General features: G+C 41.2%; 1 protein-coding gene across 9 annotated transcripts in view; it reads right to left on the bottom strand.

Annotated features, from left to right (window-relative positions):
• The window catches only part of FARS2 (phenylalanyl-tRNA synthetase 2, mitochondrial), a 531,358-nt gene that overhangs the window by 458,520 nt on the left and 48,640 nt on the right, over positions 1-24,198 (bottom strand). For 7 of the 9 annotated variants that reach the window (XM_059179166.1, XM_059179167.1, XM_059179172.1 and 4 more), the window contains one exon: positions 19,435-19,521. The exons of the other annotated variants lie outside the window; for them this stretch is intronic. The gene's annotated coding sequence lies outside the window, so the exon portion shown is untranslated. The remainder of the gene's footprint in view (positions 1-19,434; positions 19,522-24,198) is intronic. 9 annotated transcript variants of the gene reach the window in all.

Raw genomic sequence — 24,198 nt, 5'->3', positions numbered from 1 at the left:
TTTGCACACAGGAAAAACACCCTCAGACATACAAGTGTTAAGAAAAGCAACTAATTCTTCCTATGGTGCCCCTCACCCTAGATGAATTTTGCACAGTACATCTGACATTTAAAAGTCTCTGTTTGGGGGAGCTGGGTGGCTCAGTGGGTTAAGCCTCTGCCTTTGGCTCAGGTCATGATCTCAGGGTCCTGGGATCAAGCCCCGAGTCAGGCTCTCTGCTCAGCAGGAAGCCTGCTTTCCCCTCTCTCTCTACCTGCCTCTCTGCCTACTTGTGATCTCAAATAAATAAGATCTTTTTTAAAAAGTATCTCTGTTTGGATTACAACGATCTTTTCTTTATAAATAACTTTAAAACCAGATGTCAGCCAACACGAATATGGCTCCATTAGTCAGTGAAGGCTGCCAGTTAAGCTTAGTCTGGAGAGCCACCAGCATCCCTCTCCATAATGAAGCCCTGGCAGATGACAGGACGAGCACCAGCAGTATCTGATGTTTTACGTCTCGTGCACGATTCATTTGTTGATGCCATGCAAGGTGGCAGGAGGCAAATGATTTCATTTCATATGAAGCAGGCTCCTGTATCGTTGTTTATCATGGTCATTTGCCTCTGAACATGCATTTATAACCAGCCCATCACAAATGTGTTAAGTATTCGGGTGCCCTCTGTTCCCCACTTCTCTAAAAATCATTCTACTCTGTAGAGACAAAACAAATTCTTTTCAAAATAATACACTGCCAACAATATATCTTGATGCTTTGGAAAACACATGTTTTGCTGCCAGTGTATCATTCTTTCTTTGAAAGGAGAGCTATTACTTTGCTGCAAATACTTAATGTTAAGATCTTACTATTTTTCAAATTGTGCAGTGTTTTTTTTCCAGATTATAATACTCATAATTTCTCTTAGCTCCTTTTTCTCACCAGGAAATGAATTTCCCATCGAACTCTATAATTTCTGGCTTCAAAACTTATTTACATAGGTAAATCTATACTCAATGTCACTACATATAATTTACGATTTTAGAATCACATTCATGTCAACAGACCAAAATGTCACACACAGTTTGATTTCACTGTGGGGTTCTTCAGGTGCTGCGTACATGGAAAGAGATGAGACAACTCTTCACAAAAGCTACAGTAATGGGAAAAGGTTGGAGAGCACATATATATAAAGGAATATTCACCTTTCCTGACACTGTCCAGCATTATGTGGGGGTCTTAATCCTTATTAATGATTTCCCAGGATTCTCGTCACAATTACAATAGTAGTTAATTACCTAATATCCAGACAGGCTTTTCCTTATCCCAAAATATTATTTCTAAAATTCAGGTCATTTAAATGAGCATAGAAAACTTACATTATGAAAGATTCCTAAAGCACTTCTTTTCAAAGCCAATAATCCATTAGCAAAATTATCAACCATCAATTATCTCCACCCACGATTTGCCAGCTTTATCATTTCAGATGTTTGTATATTAGATTTTCTTGAAATAGAGCACAACTGAACTTTTTACACAGATTGTATTTCTTTCTCAAAGAAATCCAGATTGCTATATAAAATTTGCCTCAAAAATTCTCAGAAAACTTTCTAGATAAAAGTATTATAAATTCCACGGGATGCCTGGGTGGCTCAGTTGTTAAGCATTTGCCTTCGGTTCAGGTCATGATCCTGGGGTCCTGGAATGGAGCCCCGTGTCAGGCTCCCTGCTCAGTGGGGAGCCTGCTTCTCCCTCTCTCTTCTGCTTGTGCTCTATCTCTCGCTCCCTCTCTCTCTTCCTCAAATAAAGAAATAAAATCTTGAAAAAGAAAGGTAATATAAATCCCCAATTCAATTATATGAAAGAGTAATGAAATGTACATTTCCCCAACTATGAAAACTAAAGCTCTTTAGATGCCACTGAGCCACGGTGGCCACAAGGTCTCCCATGGATCACAAGTATGGCGAGAATCTCCCTTACTAGATCTCTTAATGCATTTGAGATATGCAAGATCATTAATCATTAAAGAAAAGACATCCACTTGAACTGCAAAGAATAAGATATAAGGTCCACCTGAAGGGAAATCGGGCTAGAGGCAGTTGATCAAACGAGGTCAGTGCTTAGCAAAAAATTAATGGACTTTCTCAACTATTCCTTGGAAGGAGAAACCAGCAGTGCTCAAGATCCTTGCCGAAATATGGAGGAAAGGCCCACCCCTTCCACCACAACATCCCTGTTCTCCCTGCTCCCACCCACCTCAGTCAATGATCACTCCGCTTTGCCCCACACACCCCCACCCCACCCACGACAAGTTCTTCTGAATCCATCTCTTCAGTACCTCAGGGATCCATCTGCCTCCTCCCATCCCTACTGTCACTCATTCATTTATCTAAGGGACCCCTTGACTGGTTTCCCTGCTTCCAGTTTCAGCTTTCTTATTCTATTTGCCCCAAAGCAACCAGCAAGATCTTCCAAACTACAAGTCTGATCAAGTCACTCTACTGGCAAAATCATCCAGTAGCTCCTCCATGCCAAAAATGTCTCTGTGGATAAAATACTTAGGACTCAGCAGGATTATACAAGACCTTCATAAACTGTCTTGGATATTCCCAAATTTTGCTACACATGGAAATAAATGCCTCAGCATACCTCATCCCAATTAAGTCACAATGCCAGGAGGTGGGAGCCAGTTATCAGTATTTTTGTTTAATTCCCAGGTGATTCCAAAATCAGCAAAGTTTTGGAAACTAACACTTCCCTCTCCAGATTCACCTCTTAAGATTCTCTAACTCCAAGCCACAAACTAGCCTTCTCGAACCATTTTCTGTTTTTTAACACTTTCTCATGCTTACTTGTACCCAAGGCTTTGCTGAGCCTATTCCTTGTGGACACTCCTCCCTCACTAAGTCTTGTACAAATCTATTTCCCAGAAGAGGTCCCTGTACTTTATAAAGTCCTTAAAAAATTCTCTATCAGAAATTATCTTCTGGGGAAGCCTGGGTGGCTCAGTCAGTGAAGCATCTGACTCTTGCTTTTGACTCAGATGGTAATCTCAGGGTCATGGGATTAAGCCCTAAGTGGGGCTCTGCACTCAGCGGGAAGTCTGCTTGAAATTCTCTCTCTCTCTCTCTCTCCGCCCACTTCTTCCCCTCCTTATCCGAACTCTTCAAAATCTGGGTTAAAGACCATGCCTATACGTTCTCTGACAACTTGTACTTCCCCTATTACAACACTGAATACAAAGTGTCAGGTCTGCCTATTGATTAGACAGCAACCCCATTAAACACCAAGTTCTCTGGGGGCATGTCCTCCTTGGTAACCACACATCCCCAAAAGGGAGCATCAGATGGAAACTCCTAAGGAATGGGACTGTGCCTTCACTGTTGAACACTTGTCTCCAGCATGTCTAGCACTCGCATTCCATTCTGTATTCAATCCAGGTTGGATCCCTTAAAAACAAGAAACCAATAGTTGGCCCCATGGTCTTAAAATTTTGAGAGATGGCTCTTTAGGAAATAATAGCGCAGAGCAGGGGAGGGGCAAGAAAAAAGTGCCCTACGCTTTCTAGCATATCCTGGTAATTAACCCTATTTTTCAAAACCCTCCTCAATGAGCACATTCTCAGCAGCTACAGAAATGAGTCAAATCTTTAAGTTTTGATATGTCCTTGGTTCTTCCTGCTGAGTACTATAATATTCTGCACCATTGCTAACATCTTTTTTAGGTTGGCAATATTGCCCTCCACTGTCAAACACTAAAAACAATAAATCCTCATGAAATAAACACAATTCCCAAGGTCATTAGGAAGCCTAAGTGAGAATGTGGGGGGAAAAAAGTCTCTAAACACACACACAAAAAAAATACCATACAAATGTAAGTTATGAGACTTAGAGATTAATAGCAAGCAAAGCCCAAAAGAAATTCTTATTAAAATTTTTATACTTTAATTTCTGGGGATACATGAATGCCTTGAATAAGACTGCATTGCTTTTGAATGGAAGGCACACTCACAAGGACTGCAGCTTCATTCATAATCTGAATTGCTGCCAGAAGATGGTCCCAAGCCATTTGCTTTTTTCTAAATTATCTTCAAATTTACAGACATCATACACATCTAAAAAGCTCATTAGTAGTCCAAGAACTTTATGTACCTAAATTTGGTTTGTGGATGAATATGTTTACTGCATAAAACCCATAAACATTCAGAAGATCCTATGACACATGGAAAGTTATTTAAACTAACTTTTACCCCCAAAGAAATCTACAGTAGGTAAATTCACATGGGGCCACACTGGAGATATTGTATCACTACGGATCAGAAATAAATTAAATTACAGTTATGAAAGAAAGCAGTCTGTGGGTGCCTTTTGTCTTCCTTCTGACAGCCAGATCAAATCAGAAGTCCCTAGTCCCCATCACTTAACAAACCTTTAGGTTCTCTACCACTCTCCACGCCCATGATTAAAGAGGCTCATGGTCTTCTTCTTAGTTAATTAAACCACCAAGATCAAAAACTGAAAAGGTCTCAATCTTAAGAGAGTTTCATGTATCTGAAGAGGACAGGATAAACAAAGTAAGTTGATCTCAGTCTAATATCACAATCTATGAATAAAGAAAATGTTACAGGATTTGTTTTATAAGTAACATTTATTAGGGAGTGTAGATATGTGTGTGAGTTTCAGAGAAAGAGAGCCCTATGATCTCATACTCAGATACTCCCTGTTGAGTTAAAAATAATAGAACAGACAACACACCCACACACACATAATTCAGATGGAACCCCTTCTTGGTTACTTTGTCACTTTTCCTACAACTGCTATTGTTTCCTGGGATCCTTTCTGGAAGAGTGGGGATTTATTTAATCTGTCTACAAACAGGACCACATCTTGTTTTCCATTGAATAGCAACTCTCCCAGGAATGCTTGCTCTGTTGGCACCTAAGTCTCCTCACCTTCTGGGTGGCTACAGATGACACTGCCACGTGGGGGTGCCAAGATTTACCTGACCGGTGCCACACTGAGGCGCGCCGTCACCAGGTTTCTGCCGTAAAAAATGATGCTGGGTTAAGAATCTCCGCCCACGTATCTTAGCAAATCATTGTTAAGTTCAAATAGAAGATAATTTTTTTTTAAAGATTTTATTTATTTATTTGAGAGAGAGACAGGGAGAGAGAGCATGAGTGAGGAGAAGGGCAGAGAGAGAAGCAGACTCCCCGTGGAGCTGGGAGCCCGATGCGGGACTCGATCCCAGGACTCCGAGATCATGACCCGAGCCGAAGGCAGTTGTCCAACCAACTGAGCCACCCAGGCATCCCTAGAAGATAATTTTTTAAAGGTGGGATTTCTAGGGCAAAGGGCATTCTATTTTGATATTGTCTGTAGGTCTCATGTTTTTATGGTGAAAGTTTCCATTTGCCCAAACTCTCATAGGCACTTGGAATTTTGTTTATTTTTTTGGCAAACTGTCCAAAAATAGTATCTCATTGACCTACCTTCTAATAATTGTTATCGGCAAGGCAGCACATCTCATTTATTTTTTTAGCAGGATCTGTATATTTTCTCTTAAACTACCAATTCACACACACACACAAACTGTTGGACTAATAGTCTTTTTATTAGTTGCATCTATGAATTCTTCCAGAATTAAGATAGTTAACTTTGTCTTTCTGTCAACTGTTTTCTTGGCCATGTGTGTTACAAGTACACAGCTCAGAGAAAGGTCTTCACCATTCTGAAATTACAAATAAGTACACCCTTGTTTTCTTATAGTTGTACTATTTCATATTTTCACACTTAAATCTTTGATCTAGATCTGGAATTCCCTTGGGTGTAAAGAGTGAAAGGGGAAACATGCATTTTGTTTAGTCTCATTTCCCTGAACATTTATATTGGACAAACATATTTTCTACAGCAATCTGAAAACCATCATTATCATCATCTAATTTCAGGTCCATTTCAGGTTTACTTTTGGGTACTGTTTTGTTCCCTTGATCTGTTTGTCTATTTCTTCTTCCACAGCAAGAAGTTTAAGCTGTCCAGGTCCAGGGTTTAAGTAATTCTAGCTTTATGCCATACCTTAACGTAAGCTTAACTGCTGCTCATTTCTTATACTTTTCAGAATTTCCCACGTTTTTCTCACATTTTTATTTCTCCAGAGAAATTCTGGAGAAATGACAACAACAAAAAGTACTACTGCTCTTTTGAATTGGGAAAGCACTTAGTTTACAAATTTCCAGAGAAGTGACCACTTTTACTACCAAGCCTTCCTTTCTATACTCTTCCTTTAACCATTCTATCATATCCCTTCAGCTTTAAAGTTTCATCAGATAAGTTTTCACATTTCTTCCTTTTTTTTTTTTTTTAGTCTTCACATTTCTTATTTCGAATTTATCCATAGCTGTTGTAAAAAACCCATTTTTAAACATATTTTGTTGGAGAGAGGATACAAACACTACAAAATTCCAAAGATACAAAGATATATATTGAAAAGTAAGGCTCCCTCCCACCCCTGTCCCCAGCCATCTAGATTTCTTCCCTGGAGATTCATTGCAAATCTGCAGCAGGATGTAAATCATTTTGCTGTTTAAAAAGATAGGATGTCCTCTCTTTAAAATATAACAGTTCAAGGCTAAAAAGAATCTCGCACCCTCCAGATCTGAAAGATAGCCCCTGCTCCTGCCAGTCAGCCTGCAGTCCGCCCCTCCTCCTTCCGTCCTCCGCATCCCATCCACCAGTAAGCCCTAGTTATCTCCCCCACCTTCATCCACTTCTCCCCTAATTCAGCAAGACCACAGAAGCTAAGGTGGAGGTCTGACTTCCCGTCTCACTGTTTCTCCTGCGCGTAGCACAGCGACTGGCAGAGAATGGTAACCACGCACCACTGCCCCGTGCACAGTAAGTGCTCGATGTAGTGCTGGATGTTAAGAGCCGGGACAACTGAGGGGTGGTCTGCAGATGCCCAGAGCCAGCCCGTGGTAAGGTAAGGACAGAAAGGGAGAGGAAGCACACAAATCCTTTTGGAACAATTAGGCACTGCTGTCACATTCTTCCAATAATTCATGTTTCTCATAATTTACAAACAAATCCATCAACAAAGATTAGAAATAAAAAAAATATGGTCCTTTGCCACAGATGGTTTAAGATGCAGGGGCATGTAAGCCCCTATCAGCTCGTGCCTAGCCTACCCTGGCACCCCAGGGGAGTTACTGCTTCCTGTCCTGGTCCCCCTCCAATCCATTTCTACAGAACCACACCCCTGCAGCTCAAACCTCAGCGCTTGCCCTCAGCACTCTCCAGGACCTACAAATGTCCACATCACTGGGCTCCTTCCTGCTTCTGTGACTTCACCCAGATCTTTCTTGTCACCATCCAGGTGTCCTGGCTCTGTCTACCTTCCCAGGACACAGTGCTCCCGTTCTGCCTTGAGGCCACCGCATACAACGGTGCTCCCTCAGCTAGGGAACACCCGGCCCAGGAGAGACTCAATAACCTCAGGAAAAAATTAAAGGAAGAAGAACAGTTTTGTAGCAGCCTATTTTTAAAAAGTGAAAAAACTCTTACATCCATGTTCCATTTTTTTAATAAAAATTAAAATCTCACACTCTCCCTTTACTTCAATCCTTTTTTAAAAAATGATTTTATTTATTTTTCAGTACTCTCTACACCCAAAGTGGGGCTCAATCCCACAACCCGAAGACTAAGAGTCAGTCCCATGCTCTACCGTCTAAGCTGGCCAGCCTCCCTCCCCCAACCCTTGACTTCAGTCTTAAAAGATTCTCATCTCTTGAAGCAAAGTGGGGAGGGTGAATGCTTACCCGCCACTAGGTAAGGCAGAAGCTAAAGCTCAAAATAGGGTCCTGCCTAGATTAAGTCCACAGGGCAACCTCATGTCCTAATCATAGTCACTCCACCAAGATTCCCAAAGGCACCACACTTCCCTACCTACCACAGCACTAAGCTGAGGTAATTCATAAAATGGGAAATCAACTCATTAACAAATAGACACCAAAATGCTCAAACCCACTGCTAAGCAAAGAATTAAAAACTCAATGCTACTTCTTACATATCAAGTTAACAAAGCTTAAATAGCAGTAATACCCAATGTTAGTGTGTAGCCTGTGGTTAGTTAGGCATTACTAGTATCACCTTGTTGAAAATAATACATAAAATATACAACATAAAACTCTGTATGTGTGTGTGTGTGTGTGTGTGTGTGTAACATCAAAATGTTTAATCTTCTTTGACCACAATTCAACTCTGGGAAAATATCCTAAAGAACTAAGCCTAGGTGTGGCTGGGTGGCTTAGTCAGTTAAGCGTATGCCTTCAGCTCAGGTCCTGATCCCAGCTTCCTGGGATCAAGTCCCACTCTGGGCTCCCTGCTCAGTGGGGAATCTGCTTCTCCCTCTCCCTCTTCTCTCTCTCATCCTCTCTCAAATAAATAAATAAAATCTTAAAAAAAAAAAAAAAAAGAACTAATCCTAAATATATACTAAACTTCATGCACAGAAAGTTTACTAGAAGATAATCTGCAATTGGAAAATATCAGAGCTGTGCCAATCAAAGACTCTCAAAGGAAAGAGGGAGCCCATCACTACTAACTGGAAAGACAATGTGCTCAGGTCTGTCTCCATGACTAAGGGGCACTGCAAAATCCACTGACGAGAAAGGGCTGAGCCGCTGGTCCAGACACTGACAAAATAAGCAAATATTTCAATAAACAATGAAAAATTAGGTTTTTGTAAAGGATATAATACAAGGAAAAACATATGTGTTTAGTAGAAAGAAAGAAAGGGGCACTTGGGTGGCTCAGTGAGTTAGGCCTCTGCCTTCAGCTCAGGTCATGATCTCAGGGTCCTAGGATCGAGCCCCTCATCGGGCTCTCTGCTCAGTGGGGACCTGCTTCCGCCTCTTTCTCTGCCTGCCTCTCTGCCTATTTGTGATCTCTGTCAAATAAATAAATAAAATCTTTAAAAAAAAAAAAAAAAGAAAGAAACAAAAAAATGTTTTCAAAAATAGCCTAATTAAAGGGGCGACTAGGTGGCACAATCAGTTAAGCATGTGACCCTTAGTTTCGGCTGAGGTCATGCTCAGTCACGGGACTGAGCCCCACGACGGGCTCCATGCTCAGCGCAGAGTCTGTGTAAAACTCTTTCCCTCTGGCTCCTCCTCCCACATTCTCTTACTCTCTAAAAAGAACCTAATTATAACCACATAAAAATTATGTATAGAAAAGGAATAAAAGATAATTTTGAAATGTTATATGTGGCTTGCATTCAAGTGGAAGGAACTTGGGATAATTTTCTTTCAGCTTTTCCTTATTTTCTAAATTTTTGAGAAAAGGCTTAATAGTTCCTATCACCAAAAAAAAAGTTAATCCCTTTGAGCTCAAACAAAGTTAAAAAAGTATCTACGTCAGCAAGCTATAGCAGAATGTTTATCAACAACAGTTTGGTAAGACGCTTCTAACTTCTTTTTACCGTGTAACCGTATTACTGGTTATTGCACAGAAGGCAGCATGGAGCTAGTTTAGTGGGATGCAGACAAAAATCATCCTGTCCACTAGCTACAGATAGGATTAACGAGATTATCTTTGTGCTCTTGCAGGGAGAAAGTGGTTTACACACTGAGACTGTTTGAAACCCTGGCACCATGCATAAAATAAGCTATTCAGTCATACCAAGGACAAACATTTCTACTCCAAAGTTACAGAAACATAGTCAAAGCCCTCCGAAATGTAAATACCCATAAATTCCAGACGCGATTACCCAGTAGCTATAACTACTGACAGCTGATGTGGCTCACATCAATTTCCAGAGGCCTCGAGCCACCTCGGACTGAGCAGGCTATAGTCATTCACAAATCATTCAAATCCCAGGACAGATATCACAGGGTTGTTAAAAGGACCAGGAGACTGTTCATCCTCCCTCCTGCTTTGTCTGCTCAGTTCTTCCATTTGACATTCACCATGGGCACTTGCCTCACTATTAAAGCCCTTAGCTTCAGAACTTAACACTGTGCCAACAAATGTGCTTGTTGTATTTGGGGAAGAGGTTACCGAGAGGAAGGAAAACCACCACACAGACAATGCAACACTGAGGTTTAGATTTCAGTCACACAAGAGAAATCAAGAAACTCAACGTTAATGCTCCCTGACAATCTTAAATCTCTACCCTGTGCATATGGATCATAATGAGAGTTTTATTAGGATCACAGTTGTGGCCAATACACACTCCAATCATGTACCACAATGAATACTAAATATTCTTCCTCTGCAATAACAAGTTAATAATAATTAACAAGTTAACAATTAACAAGTTACTAACAATTCAAATTCGGAGGTGATAATGCAAAGCTGTAATTCTGTATGAACCGAATTTTGATCCCACACTATCTCGGGGCTCTCATCTAAAGCTCTGGACCTGACCTATTGCATCAAGGTCACAACTTCTATAAACACATTTCTGTGCAGCTACAAGAGAAGGGAATGTGGGCATATGGGGGAAAAAAATACAAATATAGATCTGTTGAGGGCAAGGGGGGATGAGGGTAACAAGTACCCCCAATAACAGGGTCACCCAGTAACAGGGTGTACTGGAAAGGACACTAGAGTGGGACCCAAGGGAATTCCCAATCATCATCCACAATCTGTTTGACCTTGAGGAAGCCACTTGGCCTTCCTAGGCTATCTCTTCATCTATCAAATAAGGATGAACTGTTAGATGATGCAGAGGGTAATACACAAGAGTCAAGAGATCTTTTCAGGGGCACCTGGATGGCTCAGTCAGTTAATGATCCTCATTCAGGTCATGATCTTGGGGTCCTGGGACTGAGCCCTACATCTGGCTCCATGCTCAGTGGGGAATCTGATCAAGGATTCTCTCTCTTTCCTTCCCCTTTTGCCCCTTCCCTTGCTCTCTCTTTCTAAAATAAATAAATCTTAAAAAAAAAAAAAAAGAGCGAGAGAGAGATCTTTTCCAGCACCACTTTCTTAGGTAATTTTTCCACCAAGTTTCTTCTTTACCCCTATGAGGTTGGCTAGCTGCAGATTTTACATACACCCACTCACTCACTCTTAGGAGCACAAGACCTGGCCAATCCCATTACATAACCACAGGGCTTTGCAGAATTCCTGGGACCACTGGATAGAGCATTCATTTCCCTCAGTCAGTCAGTCAGTCAGTCAGAAGACACAAAGCCACTACAACATACATAAGATACAAAACAGTGTGCTAGACAATCCAGGGGACAGGCATAAAAATGAAGGATTTTAAAAAATACAGTCCCCGGGCGCCTGGGTGGCTCAGTGGGTTAAGCCGCTGCCTTCGGCTCAGGTCATGGTCTCAGGGTCCTGGGATCGAGTCCCGCATCGGGCTCTCTGTCAAATAAATAAATAAATCTTAAAAAAAAACTCCCCAATGTAAGGTATTTAATGTTTATAGCCCAATGGGAAATACAAAGAACTGGATGAAATTGTAATAGCAATGATCTAGAACAAATTACTAACTTATCAAAGTTGATTCCCCACAGCCCCTCCAACATAAGCACTAAATTCCACATTTGAAAACTGCAGTTACCAGGTAAGGGCATCTTTGCTGCCCAGGGTTAGGCAAGCTCCTGAGCAGAGGCCCCAGGTACGTCCAATGTCCTTCCCTCTGCCTGACCTACTGACCGCCTTCAAATTCCACCTTCACCTCAAATCATTAGGCATTCTCAAAAAGGAGAGGGCCATTAAGAACCTCGTCCTGACTATTCTTACTAATTAACCTTTGCCAATTTTTTTACATTTTCAAAATTCCGGAAATAACAGGAAATATATATAACTTGCTGTATTCCTTGTCTAACACACTGTGATATTAAACAATGAACCAAACAATTATTATATTGGCACAAAACACCTAGTATCTTCCTATTAACAAGAACAATGCATAATGTCAATGCAGGTTTTGTTTTTGTTGTTTTATTTATTTATTTTTTAACTGTATTTACTTATTTGACAGAGAAAGAGAGAGAGACAGAGGGAACACAAGCAGGGGGAGTAGAAGAAGCAGGATCCCCGATGAGCAGAAAACTCAATGTGGGGCTCAAGCCCAGGACCCTGGGATCATGACCTGAGCCAAAGGCAGATGCTTAACAATGACAAGGTGCCCCCATGTCATTGCAGTTTAAATCAATACACACCTGAATCAGTGAGTTTTGTATGTGCACACATGAGCACACACTCTCACACACACCCTCCACCTGTCCTACTGAGAGAGGCTGCAACCCCAACCCTGGCTAGCCACCTGGGAAACAAATGACTTTGTGATGACATTGTAATTTGGTTCCACAATCTGGCAATATGTTTAAGGAGCCATAAAATTGTTCATACTCTTTGACCTAATAATGCCACACCTGGGACTCTCTTGTAAGAATCTAATTCAAAATATGGAAATAGCCACATGTACAAAGATATATCTTACAGTGTCATTAATAATTGTGAAAAGTTGGGAGCAATGTACTTGTTAACAAGACAGCTAAATCATTAATGGTATACTACAGAACATTATGCAACTATTAAAATGGTAATGATGGAAATTACATAGCACTAATGGGAAATGCAGATAGAAAACAGATACAAACATGTAAAAACCACTTCAGGAAATAACAATCACTGTTTTAGGATGCTGAATGGGGGTGTTTTTTTCTCTTTCTATTTCTTAGCTTTTATAATATAGTTCTGATGCTTCTATCATTAGAAGAGAATCTTTTTTTTAAATGGAGGGCTCTCAGTCGGTTAAGTATCTGCCTTTGGCTCGGATAATGATCCTGGGGTCCTGGGATCAAGGCGCATATCAGGCTCCCTGCTCAGCAGAGAGCCTGCTTCTCCCTCTCCCTCTGCTGTTCCCCCTGCTTGTGCTCTCTGTCTCTGTTTCTCTCTCTGCAAAATAAATAAAAAATTTTAAAAAATTTAAAAATAAAAATAAATAAATAAAAATAAAAATAAATTATATATATATATATATATATATATATATATATATATATATATATATTCCCCTGGGTGGCTCAGGCAGGAAAGTGTTGGACTCTTGATTTGAATGAGGTCATAATCACAGGTCATGAGACTGAGCCCCATGTCAGTCTCCACACTGGGTATGGAGCCTGCTTGAGATTCTCTCTCTCCCTTGCCCTCTGCTCCTGCCCTCCTCCATTCTCCTATTCTCTCTCCCTCTCTCTCTCTTTTAGAAAATTAACTAATTAAGTAATTGAGTTAAAATTAAAAAATAAAATAAAACAATAAAAAATGGAGTACAAGCCTTTGATCATAAGGATAAAGAGGAGAGAGGCCACACCAGAGGGCAAAGCCTGCTCTTTGACCCATGGAGGAAGGGAACCAGAGGCATTTTTCATTGCATGATGGGCAGGGAGCCATGTGCAGAGAACAGCTTCATGGAGAATCACCTAGAGGTGTCCCATATTGTCAATGATTGCCAAGAAATGAGCAGTGCCCACCAGCTAACCCCACTCAATTCCCTCCATTGCGAGCATCCTGAGACAGAGAATTCCCCAGGCACAGCACACATGCTATCAGGTTAGTTCTCTGTTAAAGAGATTTATATGGGCTCACATGAGACTGTGTGATCATTTAAAGTAAATAAGCTCAGATTTTCACATCTGGAGCAATGAGGAATGTCTGTGGCAAGAAATGTAATAATCAGAAAGACGGGGGAAGAAAACAGAAATACTCATCACTTGTGGTGACACCAGGAAAGTCAATGTGAGGGCAGGACTGGCCTCTCCTGGGCTCACTCAGGAATGAAAGACACAGGTCAGGAAGAGTATCCAATCTCAACACACTATCAATCACCAGATGGAAATTGATTTAAACTTGGAGCCACTTAACCCCACATGCAGTTTCAGCCCTGTGTCCAACCTGGGGACCAGTCCCCACACACAGAGATCTTAGGGAACTCAAGTCCAATTTTAAATGGCCAACACTGAGACCTGTAGGTTCCCTGCCTTGCACCTCTTGTGTTCTTACCTTTATCCCTTGGCCAAGCACGTCTTTTATAACGCAGTGTCAACAACCAAATTCTCACCTTCTCTCTACATCTGAATTTCTACTCCGAGGCCCTGCCCCGGGAGGCTGCAGAGCAACTGACTGAAAATTCAAATTATGCCCCCCTCCTCTCTGTCAACTTTGGGAAAATTACCTAATCTCTCCAAACCTCAGTTCCCTTATCTTTAAAACTGATATCTACCCCGTAAGGTCATTATAAGGTTCAAAAGAAATAATGAATGTAGGGGTTTCTGGGTGGCTCAGACAGTTAAGCATCTGACTTCAGTTCAGGTCATGATCTTGGTGTCCTAGGATCAGGCCCTGAGTTGGGCTCTGTGCTCAGCAGTGAGTCTGCTTATCCCTCTTCCTCAGCCCCATACTTGCACACTTGCTCTCTCTGTCAACTGAATAAATAAAACCCTTAAAAAAAAAAAAAAAAAAAAAAAGAAAGAAAAAGAACATAAACCACAGTATCTGATACATCGAAATGCTAAAATAGAAGTTTGCTCCACATGCCCTTCTGTTCCTCAGGTACCAGCATCATGCCAGTCTTCCCTTCATCCACTAATCCTGTCCATTCAACATGAACAGCACGGCCCACTCTCTCCTGCTAAGCCCTCCTTATCCCAAACACACACCTGTAGTCAGCCTGCCTTCTGGAACCACCTACTATCCAAACCAAGACACTCATTTCTGAGCCATCATCTGACTCCACTTCCTTACAAATGTAACACCTTAGAGGAAGCACACGGCAATCCTTTCAGAGTTGGGGTACTGAGTCCACACTGTCTGCATGCCAAGCCCTATTCTTTCACTTGTTAGTTAATGTGACCTTGGTCAAGCTACTTAACGCCCCTGTGCCTCAGTTTCCCTATCTATAAAATAGGGGTATAACAGTGCCTACCTCACTAAGCCTGTTGTGAGGATCAAGCATATGAAAAGAACTCTGAGAGCTCGGTCTAGCACCTAGTAAACAGGTACTTTTTTAACCTTGACTCTCCATGAGAGTATTTAGGCCAGAGGTATTTGGCTAGGCACATATGCTATCCCATGTAAGCAGACAAGTCAAACATCTTTGTTCCTCTTAGGCATTAGGGGAGATTTAAGTAGGCTTTTTAGAGCAAAGCCTTGCTATCCCCAGTGTGGTCCACAGACCAGCATCCACATCATGTGGGAGTGCATCAGAAATGCAGATTATCGGGCCCCACTTAGCCAGACTGAAATGGAACCTACATAGAGTGGCCCCTCCCCATATCACCATAATATAATATTTGAGTCTATACTCCCTATAGGAAGATGCCACAAACTATCATTGACGGACTGCTGCTGGCTTTGAAAGACCCAGAGGTGGCACTGGGCTGGGCTAGAGCTAGGAGGGGCCAGCCAAACCTCCTCCACAAAACCACTGGCTATGTTTTTAGAGAATTTGCTGGTACCTTGTTGCCCTTCCATTTAAAAACTAAGTTAAGGCAACAGAAAACTAAGTGCTGTATGTTATAACCCTTGACCTTTTCTGAGCAACACATGTAACAAACCAGTCCCTGGAGGTCAACAGCCAAAGAATAATCACAGGGAAGGAGTCAGGGAAAACAAATGAGAGTACAGAGCAGAAAAACCATTCCAACTGATCCAGGAGCCCCTTCAAGTCCTTCCAGGGGGAAGGGGGTGGGGCACAGCCTTCATTTTCTAGGACATTGGAAATGACCAAATGCTGTTGCCTTTGATGTAAGCAATCAGGTCCCCTCACCCATCAGTGCTCTCATTCCACCTCTACACACAACTGTCACCAAGGTAATTAACTAAAAGGAGAAATCCACACAAATGCAAGAAGGAAGCCACCTTCCTAGTCCAGCCCCTACAACTATTATGAAATTATCTAAACGTGAAAGCCAGATCAAACCCAAATGTGCCTCTCTTTGAAAAAATCAAGGAGGACAAAAGGCAGATATCCCTAAGAGAATTTCCTCATGTCACTCTGAATTAGCAGCTATGTACGATTATAAATAAAGATAACATTATGTATGCATGTACTAAGTACATGTGTAAATACATACACATATACATGTACAAACTTTTCTGTGCCTGTATCTGAAAGGTTTGGGAGTGGGTCAGGAAGTCCTTGTCCTCAAGTACTAGAGTAACTCAAACATTTTCTACCCTCAAGTGGGGTGCCTAAGAGATACACAGCAGGAAAACAGCCATGAATCATACGTCCTCTCTGTTTCAACTACTGACAGAGTTCTCATAAACACACAGAATATAAACAATGACAAAGTTAGAAAATTTTACTAAATACTCATTTTAAAACCAAATCAAAGCAAAAAGAATATTTGTTTCCCCAAACTCCAAATCTCGTCTCTGAACTTTGTGAGATTTCAACCAAACAATCTTGAAGCCACAATCCGACACGGGAAAGATGATGCCAGATCCACCACTACTCTTTTAAACAACCTCAAACAACCCAGGAGGAGCTAGGACAAAGCATTCCTCTAAACCAGATGCCCTCAGCCTGAATGGCTTACTCAAAGATACAGTCAGTTTTTTGAAACAGCTTCAGGAGAATAGGTGTTATTTCTTCTTTGAAAGTTTGGTAGAATTCCCCAGAGAATCCATCAGGGCCTGGGCTCTTGTTTTTGGGGAGGTTTTTGATCACTGCTTCAATCTCGTTACTAGATATCAGTCTATTCAGATTGTCAATTTCTTCCTGGTTCAATTTTGGGAGTTTATAATTTTCCAGGAATGCATCCATTTCACCTAGGTTGCTTAATGCAAGTTGGTGCAGCCACTTTGGAGAACAGTGTGGAGCTTCCTCAAAAAATTAAAAATAGAACTTCTCTATGACCCTTCAATTGCACTACTGGGTATTTACCCCAAAGATACAGATGTAGTGAAAAGAAGGGCCATCTGTACCCCAATGTTTATAGCAGCAATGGCCACAGTCGCCAAACTGTGGAAAGAATCAAGATGCCCTTCAACGGATGAATGGATAAGGAAGATGTGGTCCATATACACTATGCAGTATTAGGCCTCCACCAGAAAGGATGAATACCCAACTTTTGTAGCAACATGGACGGGACTGGAAGAGATTACGCTGAGTGAAATAAGTCAAGCAAAGAGAGTCAATTATCATATGGTTTCACTTATTTGTGGAGCATAACAAATAGCATGGAGGACATGGGGGAGTTAGAGAGGAGAAGGGAGTTGAGGGAAATTGGAAGGGGAGATGAACCATGAGAGACTGTGGACTCTGAAAAACAATCTGAGGGGTCTGAAGGGGCGGGGGGTGGGAGGTTGGGGGAACCAGGTGGTGGGTATTAAGGAGGGCACATATTGCACGGAGCACTGGGTGTGGTGCAAAAACAATAAATACTGTTACGCTGAAAAGAAATAAAAAAATATTATTAAAAAAAAAACACAGTCAAATTTCCCAAAGTAGTGATATGGCTGAGGGTTTAAATCACAGAAGGAAAGGTGCTATAGGTAGTGATGGTCTAAATGAGAAGCCTTCCAGAACTGCAGAAATGTCAGCTCCAACGTCACTGCAGTCTTCACTTTAAAATCGGAACTCAGTGACCTGGAGCTAGCATTGAAATCCTGGAGAACAAACAGTTGTCTTTCCTCTATATTCTTAAACTTAAGGTTCTACAAGGTAAGTACGATCTGTCCTCTGCAGAAACCAGCATTGTGTGAATATGAAGACATATTCCTTAAAGATACGGAAATAATTTTCAACCACAGATAAACGAAATAGAAGAGATCCCTTTGGATTTGAGAAATATATTCCAACAATCCCCACTCATAGAGACAACCAGAGAAAAGACCTCCTGTATCTTCTGTGGTACTAAGTACATGTGTACTTTCTTTTTTTTTTTTAAGATTTCATTTATTTATCTGAGAAGGGGGAGGGTCAGAGGGAGAAGCAGACTCCCTGCTGAGCAGGGAGCCCAATGCAGGACTTGATCCTGGGACTCTAGGATCATGACCTGAGCCAAAGGCAGTCATCCAACCAACTGAGCCACCCAGGCGACCTGCAGTGGTAAAAATCTTAATTAGACCCCAAAGAACCAGGTAGCCAAAAGAAATTAGAGCAACAATCTTATACCATCACCATACTTTAGAATTATCTATGTAGTTTTTTACAAATCCCAATGGCCAGAGCACCCACTAGACCAGTTACATCAGCATCTTTGGAGGCAGGCCTCGGGCATCATTACGTTTTCAAGCTCCCTAGGTGGAGTACAGAGTACTGAATGAGATTATTCTACAAATATCTTACAGATCAGAAAGGTCATTTCAGCTGACTGTGGACTCCTGATACAATGGGACAGGAGTCTTTGTCTAAAACCCACACCCAGCTGGGGAGGCGCTTGAGGCCATGCATACCCAGTGCCCCCCTACACCCCCAGGCTTAAAGGGCAGTATAGGAGTTGCCCACCCAGAGGGTCTGCCTGGATGAGCAGGGTCCAAGAGGCCCCTGGGTCTGTATTTTCACAGGGTGCCTCCCTGGCAGTGGTACGAGAGGCTCTAGAGACAGGCTGGGACATGAACCCACACAGAGGCCAAGCTGAGCCGGCCGCACAAAGGAAGGGTACTGTTTTCAGAATGCCACAAAGCCCCCTGGTGACTACTCTCTCAGGGAGAATGCACACCTTCTTAACAAAACACACATTTAAAACATAAGGGGTTAAAAACATAAGGACATTTCCTAGCTATTGATCCTCTGTTGACAGAGCCAGAAAACTCCCTCTACCGGAATTTTTAAAACGTCCTCAATGTTTACCACTGATACCCTCCACGTTTCCCCCAATTTAAATTCAGCTTGAGATCATTTTGCTTGGTTTTATTTGACAGCAAACTTCTGGTTAGGTAGAGTGAGGATGTGTAAAAAATTCTACCAGAGTCAATTCATGCTTATTCAAAACATTTAAAGGCAAATTTTACCCAAGAAATCTGAATAAAGAGAAAATCGAACATACTGCACACATTTCCTAGGATAATATTTTAAACAACAGAACAGTTGAAAGCATAAATTTAGAATGGGAGGGAAAACCATATAAGTATTCAAAAATTAGTATCTTTCTAAAAAAACGTTGAATTTTTTTAAAGAACGTTTTTATCAAAAAGAAAAAAAGAACGAAAGAAAGAAAAAACAACCACTAAATCTAACAGTGTTTAACAATATGAACTCTGAAGGCAAGCTGCCTGGGTCTGAACCCAGACTCCAATACTACATTAGTTATAGTGCCCTTAATCAGGTCTTTAATCTTCTCTGGGCCTCATCTTTCCCGGATATCAGAGGTTCTGAGTCGGACTATACGGATCAGATGTAGGCTGTACATGTCAGCTGTGTAGGCCCATTTAACCTCCTTGCACCTCTCTTCCTCCTCTGTAATACTAAAACAAGAATAGTACCTACCTCCTGTCTGGAGAAATTGGAACCCTGGTGCACTGCTGACAGAAATGTAAAATGGTAAAGCTGCTGTAGAAGACAGTACGGCAGTTCCTACAAATATTAAACATAGAATTACCATATGAGCCAGCAATTTACTTTGGAGGCTATACTCAAAAGAACTGAAAGCAAGATCTCAAACATATTTCACAACCATGTTTGTAGCAGCATATTTACAACAGCCAAAACAGGGAAGCCACCCAATAGTACATAGACAGTTGGACAAAATGTGGTACGTTCATACAATGGAATATAGTTCGGCCTTAATAAGGAAAGAACTTCTGACACACGTTACAATGGAAGAACCTTGATTACATTACACTGAGCAAATTAAGCCAGTCACAAAACGACACACGCTGTCTGATTCCACTTATATGTGATCCCTAGAACAGTCAAAATGATAGAGACCAAAAGGAGAAGGGTGGTTGTGAGGGACTTGGGACAGAGTGGGAGTAGGAAGAGGGAGTTAGGGTTTAATGGGTGCTGAGTTTCAGTCTGGGAAGATGAAAAATTTCTGAGAAGGATGGTGGTGATGGATTACACAACGATGGGGATGGACTAAATGCCACTGACCTGTACACTTAAAAAATGGTTAAGATAGTCATTTTTATGTCTCGTACATTTTGCCACAATAAAAAAAAATAAAAATAAATAAGAAAGAATAGTCCCTACCTTCTAGAGATGTAGTAAGGATGAAATATATGTAGTGTTTAGAGAGTGCCCAGCACAGAGTAAGCCCTCCATAAATATTAGCTACTATTTTATTTTCCTGCCTTTGTAGCTCCCTCCAGTCCCCATTACTGTGTTCTACAGAAACAGATGCTCACTGACGAGATTCCAATCCTCCCCCTTGGAGCTGTATACCTTCCTCAATGAGACAGTTCCAGCTCAGGCCTTCCTTCTAGAATAAATGTTCCTTCCTTGGGACAAAACTTCCACTGCAATCCGATAAAGAATCCATCTAATTTCTGCAGTCTTCACACATAAAACTGAGATGACCATGTTTTAAAAAATATAATTTTATTGTCTTCATTTCCTAACTGGTTTGTTAGGAATTTTGACTCTGGGCTTCTAGGCTAATAATACTGTGTACATTGGGGCGCCTGGGTGGCTCAGTGGGTTAAGCCTCTGCCTTCGGCTCAGGTCATGATCCCAGGGGCCTGGGATCGAGTCCCACATCGGGCTCTCTGCTCAGCAGGAAGCCTGCTTCTCCTCATCTCTCTCTCTGTCTGTCTCTCTGCCTATTTGTGATCTTTCTCTCTGTCAAATAAATAAATAAAATATTAAAAAAAAAAAAATAATACTGTGTACATCTGATAGAAGAAAAAAGGAAATTCTCCCTGCTATTCGTAAATATTCTTTCACATTTTATCACAAAACAGACTATTTTTACGTCCTGGCTTCATCATTTAAAAAAATCTATAAGTATGAAAATTTCCAAGCATACACAAAAGTAGAGAGTCCAACTAGCTCCCATATAACCAGCTTAATAGCCAACATTAACCTCTGTGACTCAGCCAAAGGCTACATTCTCTCCCCAAAATATCAGAATAAAACCACTGAAGCAATGTTCAACCACCATCGTCATCATCATCACTATTTTTTTTTTTTTTTTACTTTTAAAAGCTCTTTTCTTTGAAGAAAGAAAGAAAGAAAGAAAAAAAAAAAAAAACACTTCTTTTCTAGGGGCACCTGGGTGGCTCAGTCAGTTGAGCAAGCAACTCTTGGTTTTGGCTCAGGTCATGATCTCAGGTTCATGAGATTAAGCACTGCATTGGGCTCCGTGCTCAGGACAGCCTCCTTGAGAGTCTCTCCCTCTGCCTCACCCACTTGCATATATTCTCTCTTTCTCTCTCTCTCTAATAAATAAACAAATAAAATCTTTTTTAAAAAAACTTCTTTTCCTATATCTTCTTAACTTCTTTCATTTTTTTCTTTGAAACTACAAATAATTTCAATATCTGCCTTGCCAGGATTACTGTGAACATGTAATATACATGAAAATGCACAGCTTGGTGTCTGACACATATTTGTTTCCCGAGAAAAATTAGTTCTCCAAAACCACCATCTCACCCTACTCCAAGACAAAAGACACCCACACATCTCTTTCTCCATTTTTCATCCCCTTCTCTGGACTTCCCTTCCTAACACTGGTCCTTGCTTCCTTCCTGCCTCCTTCTAAACCAGGAATCCCAAACACACACAACTAAGCACAAATCCAATAATCCAGAAGACCCCAAATATAAAGACACATACAGGAAATAAATAAATTGAGGGGATAAGTGTATTCAACATTTAGAGTACAAGTCCCTAAAGTAAAAATTAAAAAATATAGCCAATTCAGTACCTGCATGATTTAATAGAAAAATAAGGCTAGACACTACATTGTAAAATATCACACACGGGAATTCCTAATGCAAGTCATTCCTCTGTGTGTTGGGGGGGGGGGGGGTGTCTATATTTTGAACATTATACTCTTTATTGATGATCCAAGAAGTTTTAAATGCTGATGAGATTCATTTCCTTGCAGTACTTTTTACCCGTGGCAAACCTGCCACCTCTAATTTGTTTTAAAAAGAATTGTAATCACCCAATCAATCATACTCTTGACCTTCAGTCTCCACAGTCACTTCACTATGGTCAAAATGGGCTCTAAAAATTCATGTTGTAACAGTTCTATTGTCCTCAAGCTCCAAAATGCCAATGACAGGAATATAATTTGAGTCAACCCCCTGGTAGACCAAAAAAAAAAAAAAAAAAAAACACATGGACTTTCCAATTTGTCTTCTAGCAGGATTCTTTAAATAAAAGTGAATGTCCATGATATTATTAAGTAATAACTTTTCCTCCACTGGGGCTTAAAGACTTATAAATCACCCAAGTTTCTATGCAGTAAAACTAGTTTCTTCACCATAAAAATCACATGGCTCACTCTTAGTTTTAAATAACATATCTTTCTTTATGGGGAGGTACAGAATGACCAGTTCTCACCTCCTCCTAGCATACTAGCATACACTTAAACTTCACTTCATTGGCAGCCATCTTTCTCACTTGTATCCTACTTCAAAAGGAGCTTTCTTCTCACCTAGGCCAAAGCATTATGTTGTATTTATTTCAACATACGAAAATGGTCAAATTTATTCCAGGCAGAAAGTACCCACAACTTTTTTTTTGGCTACAGTCTCTTCTGCCCTTCTCTTATCTCTTTATTTCTCAAGAAGGCACCAGGGCTTAAATATTGAACCTGCCTCATCTTCATTTTCTCAACCCAATGAACTCCAGGTTCTCTGTCCATTGGAACTATCTTCAGTAATGTCACCAACGCTCTGCCGTATACTCAATCCAATGGCCACTTTTCAGTGCTTATCTTATTTGAAGAATCTGTAGCATTTGGCACTATTGGTCATATCCTCTTCCAAAGTGTGTGCCTTCTCTCAATTTTTCCCCTTTCTCCTAACCTTCCTCCTACCTCTTTGAACACTTTTCCTAAGTCTCCTACAAGGACCCACATCCTCCAATCATCCTTTATCGGTCACCAACCCCATCGTTGGCCCTATTTTCTTCTTCTTTCCTTCCTTGGTTCCATCTATTTTTGAATATCACTGACTTCAATTATGCCAAGGTCTGTCAGATCTCTGCATTCCACTGCCAGTCTCCCTCATGAGCTCCAGTTCACACATGTGGGATTTCACCTGGGCATTGCCCAGGTACCTTAAACTCAATACATCCAAAATCTAATACTGGCTTGTGCATTTCTATACGGGGGAATACTACCAACCACCTAATTACTCAATCCAGAAAAATGGAAGGCATCCTTTAGTCCTTCCCCTTTATTCCTGCTATAAAAACAACTGTGAGACCCTACTGTGTCTAAACTCTAAATCTCCAGGATTTGTGTCTCCCTCTCCCCCATATCCCCCACTACTGCTATTTCAGGCCTTCATCATCCCTTACAAGTGCAGTGCTCTACCTCCCATCAATACATGTGGCTCTGACCAGCACTCTAGGCTCCTGTCAAAATGATCTAAAGTACAAGTGATATAAGGTCACTCTTCTACTTAAAACTTATCAAAAAAAAAAAAAAATCCAAAGTCCTCAGAGAGAGTCAAGATGTCAGAGGAGTAGCAGACTGAGATGACATAAGATCACAGGAGCTCAGCTAGGTAGTTTTCAAACCATTCTGAACACCAACAAACGCAACAGGCCATCGAAGAGAATAAGAGCAGCAATTCTAGAAACAGTAGATCAACCACTTTCTGAAACGTAGGACATACAGAGAAGCGAATCCAAAGCAACAGGAAGATAGACCGCGGAGGGAGGGGCTGGTTCTGGGCAACCAGTGGAGCAGCAGACCACAAAATCCAAAGACTTAGAAGTCTATTCCTTTGAGAGACATCGCTCCAGAGGCTAAGCGGGAGTGAAGCCCTCATGGGGACAGTGTGGTCTCAGGTCCTGTGGGGTCACAGAAGCATTCAGGGTGTCTGAGTGTAGCAGAGCTCACAGGTATCAAAGTGGAGAAGCCAACTATAAAGACAGAGCCTATGACTGAGCTCTCAGCTTGGGGTTACCTTAAACTGTGATCCGCGGCACATTCAGGCCACTGCTCTTTAAACAGAGACCCCATAAGTGGCAGATTCAAGAACACCCACCTTCCTCTGCCAGAAGAGCTGCGGGCAAGAATCTGCTGGGTTTGGAGACTCCAAATGACACAGTGTGCCAGAGACAGAAACG

This window comes from Mustela lutreola, chromosome 6 (genome assembly GCF_030435805.1).
Source record: "Mustela lutreola isolate mMusLut2 chromosome 6, mMusLut2.pri, whole genome shotgun sequence".
Classification (NCBI taxonomy): domain Eukaryota; kingdom Metazoa; phylum Chordata; class Mammalia; order Carnivora; family Mustelidae; genus Mustela; species Mustela lutreola.
The sequence above is the reverse complement of the archived record's forward strand: the minus strand, read 5'-3'. Positions and strand labels throughout refer to the sequence as shown.